Genomic DNA, 19,287 nt, shown 5'->3' on the forward strand with positions numbered 1-19,287 from the left:
GACTTTTGATTTACTGGTCTGCGTAATTAGATTTGACACAATGCTAATATTGCAACAGATAAAGAGAAAGAGAGAAAGGAGGGAGGGAGAGAGAGAGGGAGAGAGAGAGAGCAAAGAAGTGAGAAAGAGAGAGAGAGACGGAAGGAGGCAGTAATATAAGGGTGAGGGAGTGGGAGGGGGAGAGAAAGAACGGGAAGGAAGAAAATATTCACTTATACAGAGAACTTAATTATACATACATACGTACATACATACGTACATACATATATGCATACATAAATAATACATATACAAGCACACACACACATATATATATATATATATACATATATAAACCTTTCTAACACAGAGCAAAACAAAACAAACAACGGTGCTGCGAGACATTCCTCCGTTCGGCTCTGATATCAACATATGTACAGGTGCTATTTGATATACTTTCATTAACTTATAGATTATAATTGATTGATAAAAAGGAAAAAAAACTCAAAAATAAATAATACTTACATGAAGCTATCGGGATAAAAGTTTCAATATGTAAATAAATATACAAGCGCTTCACTATAAATATAACGTAATGAGATATTTATTTTTTTGGAAAGATACGGGATGAAAGAAAGAGAGAAAATAAAAATTAAAGAAACAGAGAGAAAAGGAAAAATAAATATGAAAGTCTGAAATGAAAGAAAAGAGAAGTCGTAATAACAACAACGACATCAATAGCAAAAATACTGTCGGTAACAAGTGATATTGTGAAGGAAAACGGCTCGCCTGCTTGTCTCGCAGCAAACTGTCATCAGTATGGGAGAAGTGAAAAATACACGGCGACTGTAACAACAACAACAACAACAACAACAACAGCATCAACAATAACAGATCGATAAACGAAATCGATATTACCAACGAGTTAACAGGGTAACTTCTTGCTTATTACGATCGCCGAAGTTGTTAGAAGTAACAGCTGAAAATCTCCCTCAAAATCACACCCGACACGTCTTAAATATAGGAAAATGCATTGGATGAAGTTTTTCTCGTTGGTATACGGAAGGGCGTGATGATCACGGATGGAACGAACGGCTTGAATCATAGGTGTGCTCAATCAGGGCTGACCTGGGTGTCTACTTCAACAAAAAAAACACTAATATATAACTATAAAGATAACAGTAAAAAATAACTACACAAAAAATACACAATATACGGGGAAGTTATTATGCACAGATAGAAAAATGATATAAAAAAAATGATAAATGAAAAATAAAAGCTACAAAAATTCCCTAAAGAAAAACAAAAATAATGATACTGATGTGTGCCCAGAAAACAGACGGAAGTTAAAAAGAAACAAAGCAAAAAAAAAAAACAAACAAAAAAAGAGGAAATAAAGAATAGTGTGAGGGTGAGAAAGAGGAGAAATTGAAAGGAAGGGAGAAGGGAAAACTAGTTATATATACAAGTGTTGATAAGTACACGTCTTAATATAACTGCTGTCTTCTTTACGTGTTGTGATGGTCAGATTTATTACAGGTAGGTAACTTTAGTTTATATGTTTTCTTCCAGGATTTTATTGTTTCTTTATCTCCTGTTTTTCTATTTCTCTTCTTCATAGGTGCGTACTTGTATGCATACATGTATATATATATATATATGTGTGTGTGTGTGTATGTGTGTTTATGTATATATATATATATATATATATATATGTGTGTGTGTATGTGTGTTATTTAATATATATATATATATATATATGTGTTGTGTGTATGTGTGTTTATGTATATATGTATATATATATATATATATATATATATATATATATGTATGTATATATGCGTATACATCCTTGTACTGGCATACACATGTTATATATATAGCATATATATATGTGTGTATATATATTATATATACACACACACAAGCACACAAATTTATAATATATAAAGTACATCATTATATATATAATATATAGAGTACATCATTATATATATATATACATACAAATATATATATATATATAGCATAAATTATAACATACATCATACATGAACACACTCACAAATTTATAATATATAAGTAAATATACATTCTATAATATAATATATATATATATATATAATTATACATAAATATATACATACATTCATACATGAACACACTCACAATTATTAATATATAAGTAAATATACATTCTAATATATATATATATATATATATATATATAACATTCAAATATATATACATGCACACACTCACAAATTTATAATATATAAATAAATATACATTCTATATATATATCTTATATATATCTATATATACACATAAATATATATACATACATACATGCATACACTCACAAATTTATAATATATAAATAAATATACATTCTATATATATATATATAAGATATATTTATATATTTATATGGAAATATGAGGTCCGGTTTTTTCATATTTTACTAACCGTGTCTACGAAGTTTCACCCGGGTCTTTACCGTCTGCATGCAAGAATAGTTATAATGCTGATGATTCATTGTTTATATTTTAATGTAGTCTCTCATATGCAAACATACTTATATCTTTATACATTCAGGGAAAGCACACACACACACACGTGGGTGTGTACGTATATTATATATATATATATATATATATATATATATATATATGAAATGTACATTTATACATATACAAATATCTACATACGTATCGATATAAATATATATGCGTATTTATGTATACACATATGAATATTTATATTGTGAGTATATATATATAAATATATATATCTTTTATTTTTTACGTGTTTCAGTAATTAAACTGCGTCCATGCTGGAGCAGACCCTATCTATCTATCTATCTATCTATCTATCTATCTATCTATCTATCTATCTATCTATCTATCTATCTATCTATCTATCTATCTATCTATCTATCTATTTATCTATCTATCTAACTAACTAACTATGTATCTATCTATATATTTATCTCTCTCACCTCTCTCTCTCTAATAAATATTTTGTTGCCTTACCATTTTTATCAAATGTATGTATATATATATATATATATATATATAATATATAATATATATATATATATATATATAAATGTGAGTATGTCTATATATGTGCATACAAGAACGCATAAATTGTGTGTACATACCCACACACACATATATAATCACTCAAGTGCAAGACACATTTCTTAGAAGATTTTAAAATTTGAATCGTGATTATGATATGTAGCATTAAGATTAAAGTGATGGTGATCAAAAAGCATACTGACAATGTCTGTCCATCTCAAATCAACATGACCCGAGATGCTTAGAAATAAAAGTTTTCTTCAAAATCTTTCGTGACGAAATGTCGGCAGAGATTTTGAATCGAAGGCCCATCAGCTGTTAGTTTAATATTTAATAATAGTCGATCATTTTATTTCTACACACAGACACACCACGCGCGCGCACCCAAACACACGTTGACTTGGAATATTTATACATTAATATGAACCAACAAGATTTTGTCTGTCTGTTCAATTGACCTTTTCCGAAATAGCTCCAAAATCTTCGTGGAATCGTACATATATATAATGGAAGGTTTATTTGGATAATGTGGGCCAAGACTCACTATGTCTTGGAAACTAATAAATGATTGGTCAGGAATGGAATGTCTTTGGTTTTCCGTGTACACAATGAGGGTTGACCTGTGGCTAAACAGCATCAAGAACATCAACAATATTACGAAGAATGAGTCTAATCACACGTTGTACTTTACGTTTCTATGTATTCATATCACTCAGTGATTACGTCTGTATAATCATATTGATACATACCTGCATCTATCTATCTATCTATCTATCTATCTATCTATCTATCTATCTCTATCTATCTATCTATCTATCTGTTTGTTTATGTGTATAATGTGCTATGTTCGCGTTTAATTTTTGGCTGTTTTCTTTGTCTTAGCCTAAGGAAAAAGGGCAGCACCCAAGAGCCTTTTAAGGGCTTCCGTCGCTATGTATAAGAATTTTTGTATGTGTGTGTGTGTGTCTGAATCTGTGTATGTGCGTGTGCATGTGCTACTGAGCCTATGCGTTTGTTAGCCAGTTTGTGTTCGTGTGTGTGTGTGTAACTGCGTGTCACAAAGGTCAAATTTATATCGTTATGTTAACAATCCTAACGCCGTGAGGTGTTGTTGTTCTATGCAAGAACATACTCACCTCCTGGTATTGAATACCATGTGTTGGACGTGAGAGTTAACGTGGACTTAATATCGGTTTCAAATTTTGGCAGAAGGCCAGCAATTTTGCGGGAGGGTGTAAGTCGATCACAAGGACCCTAGTGTTCAACTGGTACGAATTTTATTGACCCCCAAAGGGTAAAGTCAGCGTTGCTGGCATTTGAACTCAGAATATAAACCAGAAGAAATGTCGCTCAGTATTTTCCCCCGGTGTACTAACCATTCTGCCTGCTCACCGCCTATAAAGGGTTTTCTACTATAGACGCGAAACCTGAAAATTTCAGAGTGGGCTAGTCGTCTATATCGACTCAATTGCTGGACACGTACTTTATTTTATCGACTCAGAATGAATAAAAGACAATGCCGACCCTGGCAGCATTTGATCTCACAACGTAGGAATAAATGTCATAAAGCAATTTCCCCCGATGTGCAGATGACTCTGCCAGCTCGTCACCTTACGTAGTATTAATATTGATGCATATGATACGAGAGCTTTGACATAAAGAGAGCTGTCACTTCCTTTCTCTGCTCTCCTATTACTACACCAACGGCGTCTACTTGTTTGAATTAGCTAAGTGCATACCACACGTCACAGCACATAAAGCACTAGTTACCCTCCCCATTTTGTCACCTGTACGGTGTCTAAGCATCGATATCCCGCAGTAATCAGATCATTCACTCATTGTAATACACGACTGTCATCTCATTAGAAACTCTTCCTTGTCCCGGGCTCAGCTCTGACTAAATTGCACAGACTTATTAGTGACGTTCCAACCTCTTGCCAATTTTGTCTTTGTGTCTAGATTGTCATGGTATTTTTTCTTTCCTAAGACTGTATTTTACTATTTGAAATAACACAGTTGCTATTCTTAGCAAGACTAGCGACTGCGTATCTGATGTTCCCTCGTTGGGACAGATGCCTTCAGCCACGTTTTTCAGGCAAACTTGTAGTAGTTGAAACATGAGCATAAATTCTATCGATCTCACGTGTCTCGGAGGTCCCGTGAAGGTCATAGAAGCATTGTCCCCTCCTACTTCTTAAATAAACCATACAAAGCAACAACAAATAAAATCTCTTTGGTTCTCCTGTACAGACCGAAGTATCGGGACCACAGCATTTTCATTTATTCAACGAAAATGACAGCAGACAATAGGAAAAGAGCTGAATGGATCTCAGTCACTTTCGAAGATGATAGTTCAGGTCTTCTATCTACTCAATTGATTATTCATTGAATTAGTTGTTAATGGGAGATTTGAGTTTTCTACAACAAAGTAATTTTAAAACAGGACAACAAGAGTAAACTTCTGAATTAATGGTACAATGAATCCGATGGCCTTTTCATCTACGGAATTACACCACAAGACTTGGGTCAGTTCGAGGTTATGATAAAAGGCATTTGCCTAAAATGGCACTCAGTAGGATCAAAATCAGAGCCCGATGATTGCGAAGCGAACCTCATCCCCATTCGGCAATGCTACAGCAACAAAGTGTCCGACACCAAACTTTAACTGATGTACAAAGAGAAGGTAGGTTGTCCAATACTTCAAACAGATACCCACATTTTATTTCTACTTCTACCCCAGAACAGTAGGCTGGTGTTAGGTTTTATCGACTCAACTCTTGTCCCAAGAATGATAAAGTTAAAGCTGACATGAACGGGAAATTGGTTCTTAGAGGAGATTGTAAAGTGCAGTAACTAAATATCGCAAGACATTTCCGCGTAATCATCATCATCGTTATCGTTGTCATCATCATCACCATCTTCCTCTTTATCATCATCATCGTAATCATCACCATTACCATCAGCATTAACGTCGGTGTCATCATCACCATCATCAACAACAAACGATTGCTAATATAAGCACAAGACACATCGTTTGAAAGTAAAAGAACCTTTTAAATAGACACCTTTATCACTTGTGCTACACTTGTTACTTCAAGGAATACTTCGTTGCCATCGTCGTCGCCATCATCATCATCATCATCATCATCATCATAATCATCATCACACCATAACTGGTGCCGGTTTCAGAAGGAATTTAAATTCTGGACGAGAACTCAAGGCAGTGAGGGAAATTCATCGATGGTTTACATGCTAGAAATAAATTAGTTTACTTCAGATAACACAATACCACCAAAAAAACAGAAAGCACTCGTTCAACTTTATAGTTCTAGGTATACAATAAGACAAGATGGCTACGGTTACAATAGTCTTGATAAGAGATCCGTTCTCTTACGGCAGAAAGGCAGAAAACAAACAAGAATATCAACATCAACAAAACAAATTCTTTATAGAGTAAAAAACACCCTACCGAAATTCAAGACTTCTTCAAAGCCCTAAGATACTACACAACGCTATCTACTAACACTTAACAGTGCGTTGTCCTAGAATGGAGTGCAACTCCAACATTAGAGACGGTGCTATCTATTAAAAACACAGACATGCAGAGCAAGGCCATCTGACTTATTAGTATGAAATTGCTACTCAGCATGAACCTACATTTGACCTACAGACATGGGTTTTCTCCTCTCTGTTCCTTTTACCATTACATACAGTAGTTCCTGTTCTTCGGGACAGGGTGATTGTGTACTACATTCACTCAAGCACTTCCGACTCATTCCGCTTCTCTCTTCTCGTACTCTATGTTGTTTTCAATTTTTTCCTGGCTGCATAGTAGTCACTACACTCAGTCCCTTCTTTCACAGAATGTCGGCGTCAGAAAGTCTCCCCTCAGTATATGTTTTCCAGCAGACATTTTTACTTGCATCTGTTGAAAAGGAATCGTAACTGGTTCCGTCTTATCAGTCTGTGTGACCTCGCCAAAATCATGTGCACTGGCTTTCCTCAATAAATAGTAAATATACAAAATGAAAACACTAAAACCTCTGACGGAGTCAACATGGAGCCTCTACGTCAGGGGTTTCTTACAAGAAATATTATCATAATCTATCTCAAATTAAAACCTATTTCTTTACCACCCACAAGGGGCTAAACACAGAGGGGACGAACAAGAACAGACAAACGGATTAAGTCGATTATATCGACCACAGCGGTTACTGAGTACTATTTAATCGACCCGAAGGATGAAAGGCAAAGTCGACCTCGGTGGAATTTGAACTCAGAACGTAACGACAGACAAAATACATATCTTTATTACCACAAGGGGCTAAACACAGAGGGGACGAACAAGGACAGACATAGGTATTAAGTCGATTATATCGACCCCAGTGCGTAACTGGTACTTATTTAATCGACCCCGAAAGGATGAAAGGCAAAATCGACCTCGGCGGAATTTGAACTCAGAACGTAACGACAGACAAAATACCTATTTCTTTATTACCCACAAGGAGCTAAACACAGAGGGGGACAAACAAGGACAGACATAGGTATTAAGTCGATTACATCGACCCCAGTGCGTAACTGGTACTTAACTTATCGACCCCGAAAGGATGAAAGGCAAAGTTGACCTCGGCGGAATTTGAACTCAGAACGTAACGACAGACAAAATACCGCTAAGCACTTCGCCCGGCGTGCTAACGATTCTACCAGCTCGCCGCCTTATTAAAATTAAAACCTACGTGTAAGTAGCGTCCCCCTATGTTAAGAGAGGGTACCCTGTACAGAGATTCCTCTGAAAATATTGAATGATGCTGGCTTAAACACCTTTAATTATAGGTCAGCTCAGTTAGAGTTGACCTGAGATGAAGCACAGATAACGATAATAACAACATTAACCACCAACACAACAACAACAATAACAATGACAACAATAATAGCTTTTCTGGGCAGCAATTTTGATGGGAAGAGATTCGTATTTCACTGATAGTAAAGGATGAAAGACAAAGGTAATGCGACGCAATTTGAACTCAGACCTGAAGGACTTTAGAGAAATGTAGCTCAGCAATTTTTTTTGCCCGACACTTTAGCAATAACAAAAATAAAAAAAAACATCATTCTCTTTTTCTCTTTTCTCTTTTACTTGTTTCAATCATTTGACTGCGGCCATGCTGGAGCACCACCTTTAATCGAGCAACTCGACCCCGGGACTTATTCTTTGTAAGCCCAGTACTTATTCTATCGGTCTCTTTTGCCGAACCGCTAAGTGACGGGGACGTAAACACACCAGCATCGGTTGTCAAGCGATGCTAGGGGGAAAACACAGACAACACACAAATATATATAATATATAAAACAGGCTTCTTCAGTTCCGTCTACCAAATCCACTCACAGGCATGGTCGGCCCGGGGCTTAGCAGAAGAACTTGCCAAGATGCCACACAGTGGGGATGAACCCGGAACCATGTGGTTGGTTAGCAAGCTACTTACCACACGCCATCCTGCGCCAAACAATAATAATAATATTTAAATTAATACGATATCATACGTCATATATTGCCATAAAAAAGCATAAACAAATCAAATATATAAAAATAGAAATAAATAACTAAACAAACAAATAAAACGCAATTGGTAACGGCCAAATAGAGAAGTATAACGCAGTTGAAACAATAATACGAACTATAGCAATGAAATCAATAATGATGATAATAAAATATCGATGTCTTCATTTAGCCACAAGGGCAATCGATAACAATCAAAATAACAGAGTTAGAATAGTGAAGAGACGGATGGGTGGTGTTTTTGACACCCTTAATTTCCTTAAGAAAAGCAAGAGATGAATTAATGTTTGCAAGGAGAAGCATGGACACTGTTACTGTATGTTTCTCCTAAGAAACAATGTTGTTGTCTTTCTATTTTGTAATATATCGATATGAGCAGCAGCCCGCTCGCTTATGTATAGTCATATACGTACTCACATTCATACACTTACACAGACACACACACACAAACACACACACACACGCTCTCTCTCTCCCTCTCGTACCCTCTCTTACTCTCTCTCCCTCTCTTACTCTCTCTCTCTCTCTGTATATATATATATCTTTTTTTTTTAGTTGTTTCAGTCATTTGACTGCGGCCATGCTGGAGCACCGCCTTTAATCGAGCAACTCGACCCCGGAACTTATTCTTTTGTAAGCCCAGTACTTATTCTATCGGTCTCTTTTGCCGAACCACTAAGTGACGGGGACGTAAACACACACATACACACACATACATGTGTATATGTATTATGGATGTGTGTATGCATCAAGAATGTGTTTGCATCTGTGTTTGTGTGAAGGTTGTGTGTGTATGTATATGTGTGTATACATATGCATATATGTGTGTGCGCGTATGTGCGTGAACGTATTTACATATATACATACGTACACACGTATGTAAATATGTGCATATATATATATATATATATCTATAATATAATATATATATACAAATTTCTGCACATGAACCCGGAGTTTCTACCCTTGGACAGGTCACTCAAACGTGTTTCTGACGTGAATTGCTACCCAGATTCGGTCGGCTAAACGAATTTCCATGCTGACGATAAACATAGGATAATTCATTCACCAACTTAAATATATATATATATATATATATAATATATAATATATATATATATATATATATATGTATATATATATCTATAATATAATGTATATGTATATAATATGTATATGTATAATATGTATATATATATATATATATATGTATATTATATATATATGTATATGTATATATATATATGCATATCTATATATATGTATATATCTATATGTATATATATATATATATATATATATAGTATTATAGTATATATGTATATATATATAATATATATTATATGTAGTATATATATGTATATATATATATATATATGTTATATATGTATATATTGTATATATATGTATTATATTATATACATATATAGATGTATATATATATAATGTATATATATATAGATTAATATATATGTATATATATACATACATACATATAGATATATATATATATATATATATATATATATATATATATATATATATATTACAATGCATACGCATACACACACATACATATATATATACGCATATATATTAGAAATGAAAACGTGTGTGTGTAAATAGAAATATATACAAATCGAATATACACTTTTCATAATATGTAATAACATAAATGTTTTTCTTTATAAATACACATCCGTATTGATTACATGTGCGTAAACATGAAAAGGTATATAACCACATATTTACTCAAATTTAATGTTTTTCCATATAAATCCCTTTTTTTTTATTTCCATACGTTTTCATATTTACATAAAGCCGATACAAAGAGTGCTAATACAAAGTAGAGTTAAATGAAGGAGAGAGAGAAAGAGAGAGAGAAAAAAAGAGGAAGAGAGTCAGTGAGACGGGTGGGGGAGAGAAAGTGAAGGAGATAGTGATGAATCCCATGAGTAAAGGAGTAAGAGATTGCGTGCGAGTGAGAAGTGCTATGGTCGAAAAATCAGATTAAGAAAGAGAAGGCGTGAGTTATAACAGGGGGGGGCCGAATTCCACCCCAACTCCCTACACATTATTTTTATTCCCTTTCATATTGTCAAACTCTATGATATATGAATGAATGCTGTATAATCTGTGTGAGGTGCAGTCAGGGTTAACATATTTTACTTTTTAAATAATGTAAATATGTAATCGGTTTTCAATTTAACTAAATCATATATATACATATATATATATATATATAATGTATGTGTGTACGTATATATATATATATATATATATATATATATATATATATATATATGGGTATGCACTTGTTACATACATGCACACATGTATGTAAATATACGGGTCTTTTCCATGTTCGTTTCATGTTCCGCTGAGAGCAATCGTTGGTGCTTATATAGTAATAAAAATTATTGCACAATAGGACATGAAAACCGATACACAAACACGTGGCAATATATTTGTATAGTGATACACATACACACATACTTACCTACGCTCCTAGCTCTCTCTCTCTCCTCTCACACTTCATATTATATATAATATATATATATATATATATATATATATATATATATATATATATATATATATATATATATCTATATATATATATATAATATATAGTATACTTGTTCCACGTCCCCGCGTTGTTGTGTTTATTATTTGTATACTTTCATGTTTGGATTACTATATATATATATATATATATAATATATATAATATATATATATATAAATGTATATATATGAATACATATACTAAAACAAGAGCTGGTTAATAAATTGTATCTTCAAAAAGCATAACAGGTGCATGCAGGTTCCTTTGAACTTTTTGACTAATATCTTTATGTTTTTATTCTGCTGGTCGTAGCTTTACTGCCACCGTAAGTCTAATTTGTAATACCTACAATATATATTTCACAGCAGTTCTAAGGTTTGGGTTTTCTATGTATTTTTGTCTCTGTTTTTTTTTGTGTTTTTATCATGTGCGTGTGTTGTAGGGAAGAAGGCTTATGCAAAATTAGCTCGTACTAAAAATTTTATTGTTGAGTAAATATCGTTTGTTCCAATACCACAGAGATGGTCTTTATGCTCATTGTTATCGTAAATGCTGTACTATAAGGACATTACAGATATCGTGAGATCCGGTTTCAATACAATTTTAATCACGTCAAAAAATATATCTAGGACACCTTTTAGCACAATCGCCATCATTATCATCACGAAGATCTTCCTCAATATCATCGTCATCACCAGTATTATTTTCGTCATCATTACCATCATTATCAGTATCCTCATATTCCCGAGCACCATCATCATTGCCTATCATCCTTTCAATATCAACAAGATAAAGTGCACTAATGAGGTTGATGTAACTTACAAATTCCTTCCACCAAATATCTAGATTTGTGTATATATAAAATATCTGATTTAAGCACGTGGCCCAAAATTTTGAAGGAAATGTCAGATTAGAACGACTCCGGTACTTATCTGATACTGTATATTGTCGACATAAGAGGAGCGAAAGGCAAATTGTTCTCTGCTCAATTGGAACTCAGGATGTAAATTTCGAAAGAAATCCTCTATGATTAAATATGCTTTCTTAGAATTCCACAAAGGTGGTCTTTATGGCCATAGGCGCAGGAGTGGCTGTGTGGTAAGTAGTTTGCTTACCAGCCACATAGTTCCGGGTTCAGTCCTACTGCATGGCCCCTTGGGCATGTGTCTCCTACTATAGCCTCGGGCTGACCAAAAACTTGTGAGTGGATTTGGTAGACGGAAACTGAAAGAAGCTTGCCGTATATATTTATATATGTATGTGTGTATTTGTGTGTCTGCGTTTGTCTCCCTAGTATCGCTTGACAACCGATGTTGGTGTGTTTACGTCCCCGTAAGCTAGCGGTTCGGCAAAAAGGACCGATGTAATAGGTACTAGGTTTATGAATAATAAGTCCTATGGTCGATTTGCTCGACTAAAGGCGGCGCTCCAGCACGGCCACAGTCAAATGACTGAAACAAGTAAAAGAGTAAAAGTGTATGCATCAATATAAATCGTAGACCATATGGACACAACAGATTGTGTGAGATCTATTTTCTCGCAGCAAATCAATATTGTTTTAAGTTATAAGATAATCACTTACAATAATAATAATGATGATGATGATGATGATGATAATAATAATCCTATTTTATTTAATCGGTGTCGATAAAATAAAGTACTTCTCAAGTACAGGAGTAGATTTAACCGAGAAACTAGCTTCCCCAAATACCTGGCTTTGTCCGTATATTAGAAATTAGGCACGAGAGCAGCAGTTTTGGGGAGAAGGCTTAGTATATTACATCGACTCCTGTACTTGACTGGTACGATATTCAATCAATAGGCAAAATTAACCTCAGCAAGATTCGAACTCTGATTCTAAAGTCCCAAACGAAATACCAAATTTCTAATGATTCTGCGAATGCATCAACTTTACTAATTCACGTATAATTGTTTCTGGTTTAAACATAATTCATGCTTTACTTTTGCGGAAAGGAGGTTAGTTGATACTACCACTAGCAATACTAGATTTCGACTTTAATTTATCGATCCCAAGGAGATGAAATGCAAGGTTGATCTTGGCGGGATTTTAGCTCAAAAGTTAAAGAGGCGGATTAAATAACGCAATACATTTTTTCGACGTGAGCAAGCGAGCGCGATCTCGCTCGCTTGCTCACCCTAACAATACTGTAAGTAATCGTTTCTACTATAGGCTCATGGCCTAAATTTGGGAGAGGGAGCCAGTCAATTATAATACCCCAGTACTTGACTGGTACTTATTTCATCGACCCCGAAGAGATGAAAGGCAAAGTCGACTTCCAACTCAGAACATAAAGGCAGAGGAAATGCTGCTTAGAATTTTGTCTGACTTGCTAATGATTCTGCAAGCTTCCCTGCCTTCTATATAAAAAATAATAATAATAATAATAATATAATAATAATAATAATAATAATAATAATAATAATAAATATTATTATAAGATTGGTTCCGAGGTCGAATTTGTCCTTCATCCCTTTCGGGATCGATTAGATAAATACCAATTAAGCCTCCGCCATCAAAGTTTCAGGCTTCGCATCAATAGTAGAACGGATTGGTAAAAAAAAAAAAAAGCTTGCTCCCAAACACATGGTTTCTGGTTCAGTCTCTCTGCGTGGCACCTTGGGCAAGTGTCTTCTACTATAGGCTCGGTCCGACCAAAGCCTTGTGAGTGGATTTGGTAGACGGAAACTGAAAGAAGCTCGCCGTATATCTATGTTTGTGTGTCTGTGTTTGTCCCTCTCACCGAGTTTGACAAAAGAGGCTGATAGAATAAGCTGTAGGCCTGTAAAGAATAAGTACTGGGGGCGATTAGTTCGACTAAAGGTTGTGCTCCAGCAAAGCCGCATGACTGAAACAAGTAAAAGATTAATGGGAAAAGAATAAAAAGAAAGAATATTTAGTGGCATTTTCCCCCGGTTTTTCATTGAGAGTCATCAATCAACTTCTTTGCAATCAATGGAGCCTGTGTGGGAGTGTTTTTTTTTTCTTTTTTGTTTTCTTATGTTTTCCAATAAACTCTGCTGAGGTATTCTTATTTTGCATTTTCTTTTTATTCTGAATTTTTTTTCAAATGTAAAGATAATTTATGGGGAAATTATTATCGTATGCCGAAGAGCGTTTCGGGAGTTGTACTGTACGACTCACAGAGTTTACTATTGGGTTGTTCGGAAAGTTCGTGCCGGTTTTTAAAGGAATGAAAAGGGTCAATAAATATTTGCTATTACCTTTTTAATCAACCAAATATGAAGCATTTTGTTGCACAATGCGTTTCCATCTTTCCTTTACCTTGAAAATACCCTCTTCCCAGAATTGAGGTGATTTCATGGCAAAGAATTCACCAAGGTATCTTTTTACGTCATCCAAGGAATTGAAATTTTTACCATTAAGACTATTCTGCAGATACCTGAATAAGTAGAAATCCGAAGAAGCAATATCTGGTGAATATGGAGGGTGGGGTAACACATCCCAGCCAAGCTGCAGCATTTTTTGTCTGGTTCCCAAAGCATCAAGTTCCGAAAATGAACTTTCTTCTCTTCCATTTTAAAGGGTTACAGAATTAACACAGATATTAGGAACATAACCTTCTTCCACGAAAAGATAGTTTAAACTGTGCTCTAAATGGAGATGTAGCCAGATCCTATTTTATGGACTCAAACATGTTCTAAGATAAGTCGCACACGCACGCACACACACACACACATGCATACACACACACAGACACACACACATATATATAGCGAGAATTCCCCAAAATGCAAAAGACGAAGACAGGTGGTGTAGACAACAAATAGATGTATTAGTATAACGAGATGTGAAAAAGTCTTTAACGTTTTGAACCTACGCTCTTCTACAGAAAGAAACACAGAAAGAAACAAGGAGAGAATGTGTAGTGGTTAGCGATCTATCATGGCACAGCGCCCTCCCTTCGAAAAGAATGAAGGGCGCTGCAGGTTATCACCCAGAGCTCCAAGCCACTATTTCACATCGAGCATTCATCTCTCTAACAACTTCTCTCCCTTCTCCTCCTCATCTCAATCTATCTTTCTATCTATCTATCTATCTATCTATCTATCTATCTATCTATCTATCTATCTATCTATCTATCTATCTATCTATCTATATCTATCTATCTTTCTAGTTAATTATTCAGTACTGTTATCATTTCTCCATCAAACATATGCAACTATCAAAAACATACTGTGCCACAGTATTTTATTTGTGTTAGTGATTGTATAAACCAAGCAGTCTCGATCCGACGACGGCGACGACTATAGATGGCTTTTTTGTTATTTTTGTTTTATTGATTGCTTAATCTCCACTCTGTTATCGCAGAAGTTACCCAAGCTTGAAAGTGCAAATGTGTAAGCAATGAATACTAAGCAATGTGTGTGTGTGTGTGTGTGTGTGTGTGTGTGTGTGTGTGTGTGAATGTATGTATACATGTATATGTGTGTGTATGTGTGTTTTGTTTGGCGATATTTCTCATTCTCTGAATGCTATTTTGATAGGTATTGGACAGTCGACAGGCATATATATTGGAAAACCAACAGACGACACGAATAACGAAATCCAGTACAAATACATTTGCGTACATAAACTCATAACAGTTCAGTTCCTTTCAGATACTTAGTCGTACAAATCATTGAAATGCTGGTTCATTGTTTTCACTAAAAATGTCCTGTTTTCACTCAATAACCTATGAGGTTAAAATTGGGTCAAATATATTTCCAAATTATGTAATTTGAATAGGATGGGAAACTGATAAATAAGATGACACCCTAATTATTTATGTATTTATTTATTTATTTATTTAGTTGGCTAGTTTTCGTTATAGTTATTGTGTGTCCCAGTTTGTCTAACTGTATAAATGGCTGTCACCCTTTGGAAAGACATTCAGCAATGATGTGAGTTGAGCAGCTGGTTAACATTGAACTGTTTCGTCGATGCCTTATAGCAAACCGTTTGCCATTCTGTGGTAATATTTTGCGTAGATATTATTTCTTCACTGTCTAAATATTTATGTACTCTTTTACTTACTTTCTTGCCTATCCACTAACCTCCGCTGCAAATTTCTCTCTATCTTTCGCTGTCTCTCTCTCTCTCTCTCTCTCTCTCTCTTATTCACTCTCTCACTCTCTATCTCTCTCCCTCCCCTTATTTCTTTCACCCTAGTTCGACTCTGAATCTATCTGTCGTACTATCTATCCGTATATACATATAGTACAAACACACAGACATTCTCTCCTCTTCCTTTCTTACACTTTCTCTCGGGTGATATAGACAGAGAGAGAGAGAGACAGACAGGAAGAAGTGCAACAATGGAGTCTTGTTCCCGATACAGGGTTGCAACTGGGAAAGAATGATGAAAGGCAAATTAATGAGTTCGGCGGAATTGAAGATCGAAACGTGGAGAGCCAGGAAAATTACTCCAATCTACCTGACGTTGCACGCACACGCACAGACTCACACACACACACACACACACACACACACACACATATATATATACATATATACATATATATAGATATACAAACATATATTTACATAAATATATATATATATATACATATATACATATATGTATATATATATACATATATACACACACACACACACACACATATATATATATATACATAATATATATATGTATAGATATATATATATATACATATGTATATATACACACACACACATATATATATATATATATATATACATACACATATATATAGATACATATATATATATATATATATATATATGAGTGTGTGTGAATGTGCGCGTGTATAAGTGTGTCTTTGTGATTGTTTGTGAGTCCTTCCCACTTGACAACCGGTCTTAGTTTGCTTACGTCCTCATAACTTGGCAAGACAGTCCAACTGAATAAGTACTAACCTTAAAAATATATATATATATATAAATATTGAGGTTGATTTATTCTTCCAAAATGTCTGGAATGGATGCCCCAGCATGACCGCAGTTCAACGTATGAAACAAATAAAAGATAAAAGAAATGATCAACGCCAAACAGGTGTGAATATGTGTGTGTCTCCATTCAAGCTTATAGATTAATCAGGTAGATATTACAATGGATAAATTGCTAATGGGTTATCGCTTTTCCTGGCAGAAATATTTATTGTACATCGCATTCATTGTCACACCGGCTGTCAAGAATCGGTACAAGTTCATTTGATTATGCGCCATCTGAAGCTAGTTCCGACTAATCGTTTTTGGACAGTCATGAAATAGGAAGCAGATACTCATTGTTGCTGCTGTTGTTGCTTCTTTCATCTCATTATCATCGTCGTAGTAGTTTTCAAATATTACACGCTACACAGAAGATGGCTAACCAGCGGTATCGTTATATTTCTGTATGGTACACAATCTTCTGATGAACTATTTTTTCAAACAGGTGTGAAAAACAATTAGAACCGCGTGTCTTTCTCTGAGTGCCTAACGATTGTGTCGACCAAATCTACTATCAAGACATGGGCCTGCCCGACGCTATAGTAGAAGACAGTTGTCAAATGTGCCCTGCAGTGGAACTGAACCCGGGACCAAATTGGTTAGGAAGCAAACTTCTTACCACACAGCAACAACTGCGCCAATGTTAGCTTTATTTTTTTTCTTTTCGTAAGAGTTGGTTGTGTGAAAGCGCGTGGCTTAGTGGTTAGGTTGATGGTAAGATTGTGGTTTAGATTCCTGGACCGGGCGACGTGTTGTGTTCTTGAGCAAAACACATCATTTCACGTTGCTCCAGTCCACTCAGCTGGCAAAAATGAGTAACGCTGCCTTTCGACTGGCGTCCCGTCCAGTTGGGGAACACATATACCATTGAAACCGGGAAACCGGACCTATGAGCCTGGCTAGGCTTTAAAAAGGGCGCATTTATTTTATTTCAAGAGTTAGTTGTATAGTTAGAATGAAGTTTGGCTCTCAGTATCTAATTAGGTGGCACGTTGTTCAATTGTCTTTAAGAAAACAATTGTTTCTAAACGAGCCTCTGCTAGCGCAATGAAATCAAGTGATTGGATTTACGATCTCCCGTTGATTTTACACGTTTTAAACATGTTCTGAACACTTCATTTTTGAAAAGAGCTCCACTTACCAAATGATACACAATAGGAATAATGAGAACAGACAGCGGAGACATCAGGTTGAAATACACCTGTAGCTATTTTAGCTGAGTAGTAATTGCTGCTAAAAACTGTGTTGAGACAGATGCTTGGTGAAAATACATCGCAAAGAGGTATGTTGCAGTACAAGACTGTAGATGGCTAGACGAGAGTGAATGTTTACCAATGAAACCGTTGTTCAATATCTTATAGAATATATCACCTAGATTTACTGCTTCGTCGATAATTGATAGGATACACGAATACATCGTATTCCAAGAATCATTCACATGTTAAATACATTATATATATATACATGCGTGTATATATAATGTATGTACGTGTGTGTGTCTGTGTGTCTATGTGTGTTTGATTAAACATATGCATACATATATAAGTCGAGGTGTATATAAATGGGTGCTGTTTTTAACGAAAAACAAACATATTGCTTATTTACGTTCTAAATACAATAACAGCCGCTAGCATTAAAATAAATCAATCTAGCTAGAAGAAGTGATGGCTACCGGGAAACATAATAGATATACACACGATTTTACTCGCATATAATCGTATGTAAGCTTTATATGTTCACGCATGTGCAACGTCGCCATACATGCACAAATTCAGATGAATGTAAGATAAAGAGGAAGCAGACAAGGAAGCCTGAGTTAGAGAAAACATAAAATCACAACCTAAAGCCTTCTTTAAGTTTGTCAAAAAACTACCGCCGCGCGCTGCAAGGTAGGAAAGGAAGCACTCCGTCGGTTACGACGACGAGGGTTCCGGTTGATCCGAATCAACGGAACAGCCTGCTCGTGAAATTAACGTGTAAGTGGCTGAGCAGTCCACAGACACGTGCACCCTTAACGTAGTTCTCGAGGATATTCAGCGTGATACAGAGAGTGACAAGGCCGGCCCTTTGAAATACAGGTACAACAGAAACAGGAATTAAGAGTG

At 35.0% G+C, this 19,287-nt stretch overlaps 1 protein-coding gene across 6 annotated transcripts in view; it reads left to right on the forward strand.

The window, feature by feature from the left end:
• Window positions 1–324: 324 nt before the first annotated feature.
• The window catches only part of LOC115213509 (TWiK family of potassium channels protein 18-like), a 402,881-nt gene continuing 383,918 nt past the window's right edge, over window positions 325–19,287 (forward strand). For 5 of the 6 annotated variants that reach the window (XM_036514014.1, XM_029782530.2, XM_029782522.2 and 2 more), the window contains exon 1: window positions 325–1,518. The gene's annotated coding sequence lies outside the window, so the exon portion shown is untranslated. Of the gene's footprint in view, window positions 1,519–5,288; window positions 5,749–19,287 lie in introns of those variants that run through there. The other variant, XM_036513922.1, reaches the window with a different exon arrangement.

Source organism: Octopus sinensis, linkage group LG1, assembly GCF_006345805.1.
Source record: "Octopus sinensis linkage group LG1, ASM634580v1, whole genome shotgun sequence".
Lineage (NCBI taxonomy): Eukaryota > Metazoa > Mollusca > Cephalopoda > Octopoda > Octopodidae > Octopus > Octopus sinensis.